Raw genomic sequence first — 10,399 nt, forward strand, 5'->3', positions numbered from 1 at the left:
TACTTGTAAATAGTATTTTTTATGTACCTTCAATATATAGATATTTCATGTCTCAGAACTATGTTAGATTAGGTTGTTTGACTCAAATTATAAGTTTTCTATGATTATAGCGATGTTTTCAGATAAAGTGTCTATCAATTATTATCAGGATTCATGAGCTATTCATATTATTAGTTTTATCAGAATCTGTAACACCCCGGATTCGAAAGAGGGCAACATAGATGATTTTCACAGATTACAGGTGCCAGCCATGGCCCGTGAGTAGAACCACGAACCGTAGGCCTAGTCCGTGGACTGGGCACCCAAATCTATCCAGAGGTCCAGGACCATGGCCTGATCAATGGACCGTCGGTCAGATCACGGTCCGTGGTCCAAGACCCAAATTCCAACCTTCTAACCCCAAACGTCGGACCACCAGGATGGACCGTCGGTCAGACCATGGTCCGTCGACCAGGGTCATGGGTCAAGGTTGGTAGTTAAGTTTTTGGGGTAGTTGGGTCTTTTTCTAATTATTTTATATTGATACTACGTCGTTTTGCCTATGTCTAGGACCCCTATATAAAGGATTTCAACCCTCAAATTAGTTCATTCAAGTCATTCTCTCAAATTCACCAAAAGAAACCCCAAAGTTCTTCCTCTCCAAATATTTCTCTCTTTAGAAGTTGAAGAATAAAAGTGAAGCTAGAATCAAGGTCAAGTCTCTATTCCTCAAGCATTTGTGGGCTTTAATATCAAGGTATGATGACTTTTCAGCCATGGAATCCTTTCATCCATGGAGTCCCTAAGATTCCCCAATTAAAAAGTAGAAATTCCCCAATTTGAGTTAGAGTTTTCTTCTAAAGTTGTGGGTATTGATGAATGTTGATCCAATTGATTGGGTTATGATTGTTTATGATTGAATTGATAGGGTTACAAGTTTTTAGGATGAATTTATATGTACCCATGCTTAACCCATATTTCTAAGTTTAAATTGACGTAAGTGGGTTTGATGTCATGAAAGGAGAATTGTAAGTTTAGATGCATCCTTATAGGGTTAATGAATTATGATTAGAATTGCTTTGAGATTAAGGCTTATGAGATGATATGATATTGATTGCTTTGAGAGTGAAGCATATATGATGATTTTGATATGTAATGCTTTGAGAGTAAAGCTTATGTTATGAATTGTTGCTTATTGATGTAATTGTTGTGGAAGGGATAGTTCCCACATGAATTGCTTATGTATGTCAAAGTCTTTCTCACATTGAATGATTCTAGGTTGAAAGGATTGCTCACCTAAAATGAATCTAAGATAAAGACTAAGAAATTGATGAGGCTAGAGGCGATTACCCTTGTCTTCTAAATGAGATGGTTATGAGGTGATTACCCATATCCTTTAGAATAGAATAAGAGGTGATTACCCTTATTCCTTGAAGTCGAACAAGAGGCGACTACCCACATTCTTAAGATATGAATTGGACAAGAGGCGAGTACTCATGATCTTAATAGAAAGACAGGGGGCGAATACCCATGTCACATGATGTTGGACTAGAGGCGAGTACCCATGATCCAAATGTTAAGAAGGACTAGAGGCGACTACCCATGTTCCTTTATAGTAATGCAAGAGGCGATTCCCCATGTCTATAAAAGATAAGCTAGACTATGTTATGATAAGTGATGAGCTTGGATTGTGGCTTGAGTTGTCTTCCATGATGAGTAAGGATGATTTGAGGTTACTTCAAGAAGTATTCCTTTTATGATGAAATGATTTATTATGTGCATTGATTATGATTTTATGACTTGTAATGTCTAACTCTTATGTTTATGTTGATGTTTATGCAAGCTACCATATTTAGTACATTTTTGTACTAACACATACTCTTGCCTACATTTCTTATCCAAATGTAGGGTCCGGCATTCCTGACTCTCATCCCTGTGGCTAGGATCTATAGTAGAGGCAAGGTTGAAGATTGGTGAGTCCTCATAACATTCAAGGATGTGACCACTACTTTTCTTATGTTCTTTTCATTTTAGTATTGAACCTTATTATATGGGATGTGTACCAAGATATTCATGTTTTATATGGTTTGAGACAAGTGTATTAGGTTTCCGCTTCACTTTATAAAGACTTGATTGTGTTGAAATGTTTTAAATTTCTGCTCATTTCTATTATCTTATGTTATGAAAGCTAAGTGGTTTATATGAGGCCTCTCGGGGTTTTGTATGCCATGTTACATCTAGGGTGTACACCTGGGTCGTGATAGCTTCATTCAATATTATCAGATTAGTAATATTATCAAATTATCAACATGTTTTCTAGGGACAACAATGGGGCGGGGTGGGTTCAAGGCTATGCAGGGTGGGGCAGTTTAAGATTATGCGGGGTGGGGAGGGATGAAGGGCGGATTGAAGTGATGTTTTTTTAAAAAACTAATGCGGGAAAGGGTCGGTTGCGGGTCTATGTGGGTCCAGACTTAATTTTAACTTTTTACATGTTATAAGAGTGGTAGAACATTATCTATTAAGATAGTTTTTTAAAATTTACTAAAATATTCAAGATAGTAAATAATAATTGTTCAATATAAACTAATACATTTTCTTATATGCTTCCTAATTGACCTCCAAAATATAAAATTTTAAGTCATTATCTATTAAATTAATAAAACTTAATAGCTAACTAAATTTATTTTTATAAATTTTGTTTTTAGTATCAAACTTAATTAGAAAAGGAAAATATTAAAAAAAATTATGTGGGGCGGGTCTATGCGGGGGGGTAGGGGGGCAGGTTGAAAATGAAAAAAAATTATTATACGGGGTGGGTTAAAATTTTGTGGGTTAAGCTTAACTCACACCGCACCACCCCATTTCCATCTCTAGTATTTTTTTGTTGGGACTATTACTTAGCATCGAGCGGACCTAGGTATGAAGCTACCAATCACTTAGAATTGAGATCTTTAGTACCAATCTCTTTGTCCCAGAATTATGTGTCACCATAGAATTTTAAGGGTCACCCGTCAGACCAGGACTGACTCACTTGTCCTTTATGGACATTAGCTTAGATCATCCTCTATACCCTAGCAAGGTATATTTGGCCATTTTTATAGGGATTATACATCGAATTCCATGTTTAACTCACATGGTTATATGTCGGTTATTTGTCGCTCCCACAATTCAGTCCCAGGTGATCCATGACGTTGTAGCTAGTTATTTAAGTTATTTTTTATATTTATCAATTTCATATTTTACTACGTGGTACTAATTGGATTAGTTCCTATTATTCAACTAATTAATTTAGATTTATCATGTTCAATTTATTAGTTTTATCATGCACATCTCACATGCTCAATACATTCAAAGTACTGACTACATACTCTTCACGGTATATTATTTTATAATTAAGATTTAGACACTTAGTATCTAGCTCGCGGTTAATATAATCTCCAGTCAGCATAGTAGCACCATTGGTGAGCCTTCGTCTTTCGAGGACGACCTTTATATTTATTTATATGAGTAATGCGTTTTCTTCAGTTTTTAGATAGTAGAGTTAGTTGGGGGCTTATCCTAATAACTCATCGTAGTAAGGACTTTTAGACAGTTAGATATTGTCACAGCCCAAAGTATACCCTAGACGTGACATGACGTACAAGACCCCGAGAGGCCCTATACAAGCCACTTAGCATACATCATACAATATAATAGAGTTTAAAAGATTTAAAAGAAAGTTTCAACATATAAAAGTTTTATAGAGAAAAGTGGAAGTCTAAACATCGTCTCAAAGTCATCTAGTACATAAGAAATGATCGGCGTGTAGCCCTTACATCAAGTTCCAAATCATGGGATGACCATTTTTTAATCATGTGATTAGTTTGCTTAGAATAATAGCTATCACTCAAGCATTGGTATGGCTCCATTTGAGGCTCTTTATGGTAGGAGGTGTAGATCTCCTATAGGTTGGTTTAAATTTGGTGAGATTGCTTTTTTAGGTCCCGAATTAGTACATGAGGTTATGGAAAAAGTTTAGCTTATTAGAGAAAAGTTGAAAATGGCTCAAAGTTGACAAAATTCTTATGTCAATGTTAGAAGGAGATATCTTGAATTTGATATAAATTATTGGGTCTACTTGAAAATTTCACCCATGAAAGGTGTGATGAGATTTGGGAAGAAGGGAAAGCTTAGTCCCTGTTATGTGGGCTCATATCAGATTTTGAGGTGTATTGGTAAGGTTGCCTTTGAACTCAATTTGCGTAATGACTTAGCATCGGTGCATCCGATTTTCCATGTCTCTTTATTGAAGAAATGTGTTGGTGATCCAACATTCGTTGTGCCATTAGAGAGTCCTGGTATAAGGGAGAGTTTACTTATGAAGAGGTTTATGTTGAGATTTTGGATCTACAAGTTAAGAAATTGAGAAATAAGGAAGTTGCATCTGTGAAAGTCTTATGAATGAATCAAAGAGTTGACGGTGCTACTTAGGAGGCCGAAGCCGATATGATGTCCCGTTATCCCCATCTTTTTCCCTCCGATCTTATTCTAGCTTGAGGTATTTAGATTTTTTGGTTCATCCTTTTTGGTTTCATGTGTCTAAGTTGTTCTCATGTTTCCTCATGCATGCGCACTCATGAAAACTTGATTTTTGAGAAAATGAAGTAACTTGATTGATTTCTTCATGATTATATGCATTAGAGTATGATTTGCATGTATACCTTATGAAATGATGTTTTGAATATGTTTAAGCTAGGAGTAAATGTTCCTCATTGTTATGTGTTGTTGATGAAATTGTGTTCTTGTTAGGCTGTTAGATCTCTTCCCTACCCTTGTTATGTTGCCTTGAGTCCTATTCGAGGACGAATGTTTCCAAGGGGGAGATATTGTAACACCTTGGAGTTGATGTTTCCTCCTTATTTGTGTACATTTAGATGAGTTGTATGCATGATGGGATCCTAGTCTTGAGTCGTTTCCATTAAGAGGTGCCTAGAACTTCATTCAAGGACGAATGTTCCCTAGGGGGAGATAATGTAACCCCTCAAAATCTAGTAGACTAAAACTAGGGCTAAATGTGAGGGCAAGAGCTAAGGGAGAGGGAAAGATCCAAGGAAGAGGGATAGGGCAACCCAATCTTCCCTAGACACTGCCCACCTTCCCACGACCACCTTCACGGCTCGTGGTGAGGACCACGGCTCGTGGGGAGGCTTGTGGAAGGCTAGGCAGTAGCTAAGAAAAAGCTGCCCAAACCAGCCCTCTCCACACGAGCCACTTCACAGCTCGTGAAGGCTATCACTGACCTTGGGAAGGCTCGTGGTGGTGCCTTAGACTTTTAGGGGCTAAGGTAAGGTGGCCTAGCCACTGGTCCAATACCACGAGGAGGACCACGACTCATGGTGAGGACCACGGCTCGTGGGGCCTCTCGTGAAGGAGGACAATGCACTGGTAAGTTGAGGGTTAAATGGTTCATTCTGATTTTAATTAGAATAAAGCCATATCGTTTTACCCAAGCCTAGTACACATATATAACCAATTTTAACCCTTTAAACTCACCATTCAAGTCATTATTTCAAAAACCCCTAAAGAAATCCCCAAGTATTCTCTCAAATATTTCTATCTGTAAAATATGAAGAAGAAGAAAAAGTTCAAGCTACGATCAAGGTTAAGTCTCCGATCCTCAAGAATTTGTGGGCTTTCTAATCAAGGTATGATGGATTTTCATCCATGGAATCCTTTCATCCATGGCGCCCCTTAAGATTCCACAATTGAAAAGTAGAAATTCCTAAATTGAGTTAGGGTTTCTTCTAATGTTGTGGGTATTGATGTATGTTGATCCAAGTTAGTGGATTATGATTGTTTATGCTTGAATTGAGTAGATTCAATGATTTTAGTATGAATTTACACGTACCCATGCCTAACCCATGATTCTAACATGAATTTGATATAAATACGGGTTTTACTCCATGAAAGGGGAAATTGAGGATTTAGATGTATTCATATAGGATTCATATGGTACATAGTAGATTGCTTGAGAGTAAAGCTCATATGATGAGTTCTGCGTAGTATGGATTTGAGAGTAAAGCTTATATGATGAATTATAATTAGCAAGGCTTTGAGAGTAAAGCTTATATTATGAATGTTAATTTGTAAATAGAATTGTTGTGGAAGGATTTACCCACATGATCTACTCTATGAATGTATGAATGTGTAAATGTGAAATGTTTTCTCACATAGAATGATTCTAGGTTGAAAGGCTTGTTCACCTAAAATGAATCAAAGCATGTATGAACTATGATATATAAGATTTAGCTTGGATTAGCATAATGAGATGCTTATCCATAGTAGCTTGAAGTAGTGATATGAGATCCCTTCAAGATAGCTTGACGTGGTAAGACAAGACCATTTCATGGTAGCTTGAGTTAGTAAATCACATGGATAGCCTTGGATTGAGCAATAGTACCTTTCCAATGGTTAGCTTGAACTAAGCATAATAGGGTGCTTTGTATGGTAGCTTGACTTGGTGAGGCCACACTAATCATGGTAGCTTGGATTGAGAAATAGCACCCTTCCACGGATAGCTTGATCTAACATGAGGAGATGCATTTCATAATAGCTTGACTTGGTATGGCCATACCATTTCATGATAGCTTGGATTTAGCTATAGTACCCTTCCTTGGAAAGCTTGGACTTGCATAATGAGATGCTTTCCATGATATCTTGGTCTAGCATAAAGAGGTGCTTTTCCTTGGTAGCCTTGAATTGGTAAATAGTAACCATTCATGAATGATGTTTTAGCTTGGATTGGTAAGATTATATGCCTTCCATGGATAATAGAAATAGCTAAAGGGGACTAGTCCCTAGTCAAAGTAGCATAGTTATGATTAAACAAGGTTACTTCAAGGAAGTATCGTAAGTATGTCTTAATATGAGCTTTCTAGTATGATGAATGATTAGCTTGGATTGTTGCTAGAGTTGCCTTCCTTGATAGGTATGACTAGAGGGGAAATGACCCAAGTCTCGACTAATGATAAGTGAGGTTACTTCAAGAAGTATTCCTCTCATAATATGATGATTTATGTGCATTGATTATGCTTATGACTTTTGTATTATCTCTTATGCTTATGGGTTATGTCTTATGTTGACTAATGCTCATGCTATGCTTATGTTGATGATTTATGCTAGCTATCATATTTAGTACATGTTTGTACTAACGCATACTCCTGCCTACATTTCTTATCCAAATGTAGGGTCCAGCGATATCGACTCTCATCCCCGTGGCTAGGATCATAGTAGATCAAGAGTTGAAGATTGGTGAGTCCTCATAGCATTCGAGGATTAGACCATCATTTCCTTTTGCCTTTTTATGTTTTGAACTATTGTATAGGATGTGTCCCAAAGATATTCATGTTTTAGATGGTTTGAGACAAAGTGTATTAGACTTCCGCTTCGTTTTATAAGACTTTGATTATGTTGAAAATGTTTTAAATTTCCGCTAAATTCTGTTACCTTATGTTATGAATGCTAAGTGGCTTTTATACGGCATCTTAGGGTCTTGTACGCCATGTTACATCTAGGGTGTACCCCTGGGTCCCGACACCTCAACTTAAAAACTAGCTCATTAGGAAACTTGGAACTTAACTACTCAAGTTATGATAAACGAGGCATAACATGCATGAAACCAATACATACCTAGAATAACATCAAAGTCTACCATATCTAACTCGAATAAGTCAGCCATGGTGTCCTTGTGATTGACAAAAATGACACAATCAGGATAAACTGTCTCAGCTAGAATAGACTCACCAACAGGTGTAAAAATATCGAAGGGATCAAGAAGTTTTTCAGGAATAATATCGAACCTGAAAGAAACATATGGAGTCACAAAAGATAGACTTGCACCTGGATCTAGCAATGCATATACATCAAAAGTAAAGACTTTGATCATACCAGTGACAACATAAGGTGAATTCTCTTGCTCTTGGCGATTGGTAATAGCATACTGACGATTTGCTCCTCCTCCTATCCCTGAAGTAGCTCGTCTAGGTGCAGCTCTGTCTGGTGGATCCACTGAAGAAGATTGAGCTCTGTTGCCCCATTACCATTACCCTGTCTGTTCTTAGGGCACTCTCTTATGAAGTGACTATTCTGACCACACATGAAGGAACCAGTGGAGCCATCACGACACTCTCCTGGGTGGTTCCTAGCAAACTTAGCACATGCAGGAGTCCCATTACCTCCTTTTGCTACACTACCTTGAGACTATGCAAGTCTAGCTCTGAAGTTCTGAGAATTTTGTTTCTTGAACTCATCTTTGTTCTTTGGTGCAGGTGCACTAGTAGATGATGGAACGGGTCAATTTTGCTTTTGTTGAAATTATGATCGGTTTGCATTACTCTTCTGCTGTCCGGACTCATTTGCTAGTGTCTTGGCCTTCTTATTCTGAAATTCTTCTCTATTTCTCTGCTTATCTTCCTCATCCTTCTGCACATGGATCGTCAGCCTTTCTATGTGTATGTCCCCTATCTACATCGCAGCCTTACCCTTTTTGCTTGACAATCAAGATTACCCAGACACAAACATTCTCATCCTGCTCCTCATGTCAGCAACCATTTCCTGGGCATAGCGGGAAAGTTCAATGAACTTGAGGCTATAATCATGTACACTCATGGATTCCTGCTTAAGAGTGAGGAATTCTCGTACATTTGCCTCTCTCAATTCATAGGGAAAGAAACACCCACGAAGGCACTTTCGAACACAGCCCAACACATAATTGGGTCACCCTTAGCTCTACTCTTCTTCCATTGGTCGTACCATGCTCTAGAACAACCCTTCAATTGGTATGTAGCTAGTTCTACACGCTCAATATCAGCAACATGTATCACCTCAAACACTTTCTGCAATTCTTCCACAGTTTTCCAGATCCTCAGTGACACTTGAACTGGGGAATTCTAGAGGATTCATCCTTAAGAACTCACGGATCCGGAATGTATCAGCCACATACTGTCGATTACCTCTTTGTTGCCCAACTTGGTTGGTCACAACTTGACTCAACATTCGGATATCATCCCAGAACTTAGAATTAGTGACCTCTCCTTGGGATTGCACTTCTGGTGCATTGGGACCCCTTGATCCTAGGATCAACATTCCTCTAAGTAGGACGACCTCGAACAGTTCTTCGTGGAGGCATGATCTGTAAGATACGCGCAAGCACGAATTAGAAAGAAACTTTATAAAGTTGAACTCTATCGCATGAAAAGAGTATGAAAGAAGTGAGACCGTTTCTAAATGTTGTAGCCTCCTAATTATGGATGTGACGCACTTCACACCGATAACTAGGATTCTACAAACACGACTTCATAGACATCCTAGGACTCTTGAACTTTGTGCTTTGATACCAAGTTTGTCACACCCTGATCCTACACCCTGGACATGGTCGGTACTCGAGATCCATTACTGGCCCCAAGCAAACCCTTGGCCTGGCTTAACTCTCAACAGAAAACTTACTCAACATATGATGAACTTAAATATAAAGCTTTAACTCAAATATCTCAAATGATTAACTCAGAATATAATAAAATATGCAACTAGCCAGAAATAGGCAACTCAAGTCTTTAAAACATTTAACAAAATAAAATAAAACAGACTTCTCAAACTCTACTGTCTATTTATGAAGCCTCTAATACTATGAGGGATGTAGGGACAAGAACCCCGATCATCCTAACAAAAATTGAAATAATAGAAATAAATGAGGGATCCTCCAGAAGCAAGGAGGCTCACCAAAAAACTCTTGGACTACAAGTGGTATCAACGAAGCGCCTGTTGATGACCTTGATTACCTGTATCTGCGTCATGAAAGATGCAGGCCAAATGACGTCAGTACATGGAATGTACGAGCATGCAAGGGAGAAATCTAAAACATGACATAAGCTTGAATTGGAAACTGAAGAAACATAGTCACCTCATCTCAACTCAAGGTACTCAAACTCAGAAATACTCAACTCAGTTCACTATAAAAGCAACAAAAGAGATGCATTATAAAGAAAGATTTTAAAATAGTAGATAACAACTCGATGTATTTGAAAATACAGTAATAAATTAGTTTGTATGTAAAGATACAAAATAACTCAATTTGGGAGATTCTCTAACCGACAACCATCACTATGATATGTGATGATACATTGTCTTACCCAAGCTGCCAGAACTTTCCTATACCTTGCCGGGGTATAGAACTCCTCAAATGAGTGGATACAATAATCTATGCTTAAAAAACAATAAGGAATCATTTAAAAAGTATGACCCTTTCTATCCACGTTGGCTACATAGTTTATGAGGACTTTGAGTTATCTGAACTCGTCTCTATATCGGTGCTCAATCTTTCTCCTAAAATATAACCCAGCTCATATGTTTAAAATATTTTGTCATCCTCAAACTTTGAGAT

This window comes from Solanum stenotomum, chromosome 4, assembly GCF_019186545.1.
Source record: "Solanum stenotomum isolate F172 chromosome 4, ASM1918654v1, whole genome shotgun sequence".
Classification (NCBI taxonomy): Eukaryota; Viridiplantae; Streptophyta; class Magnoliopsida; order Solanales; family Solanaceae; genus Solanum; species Solanum stenotomum.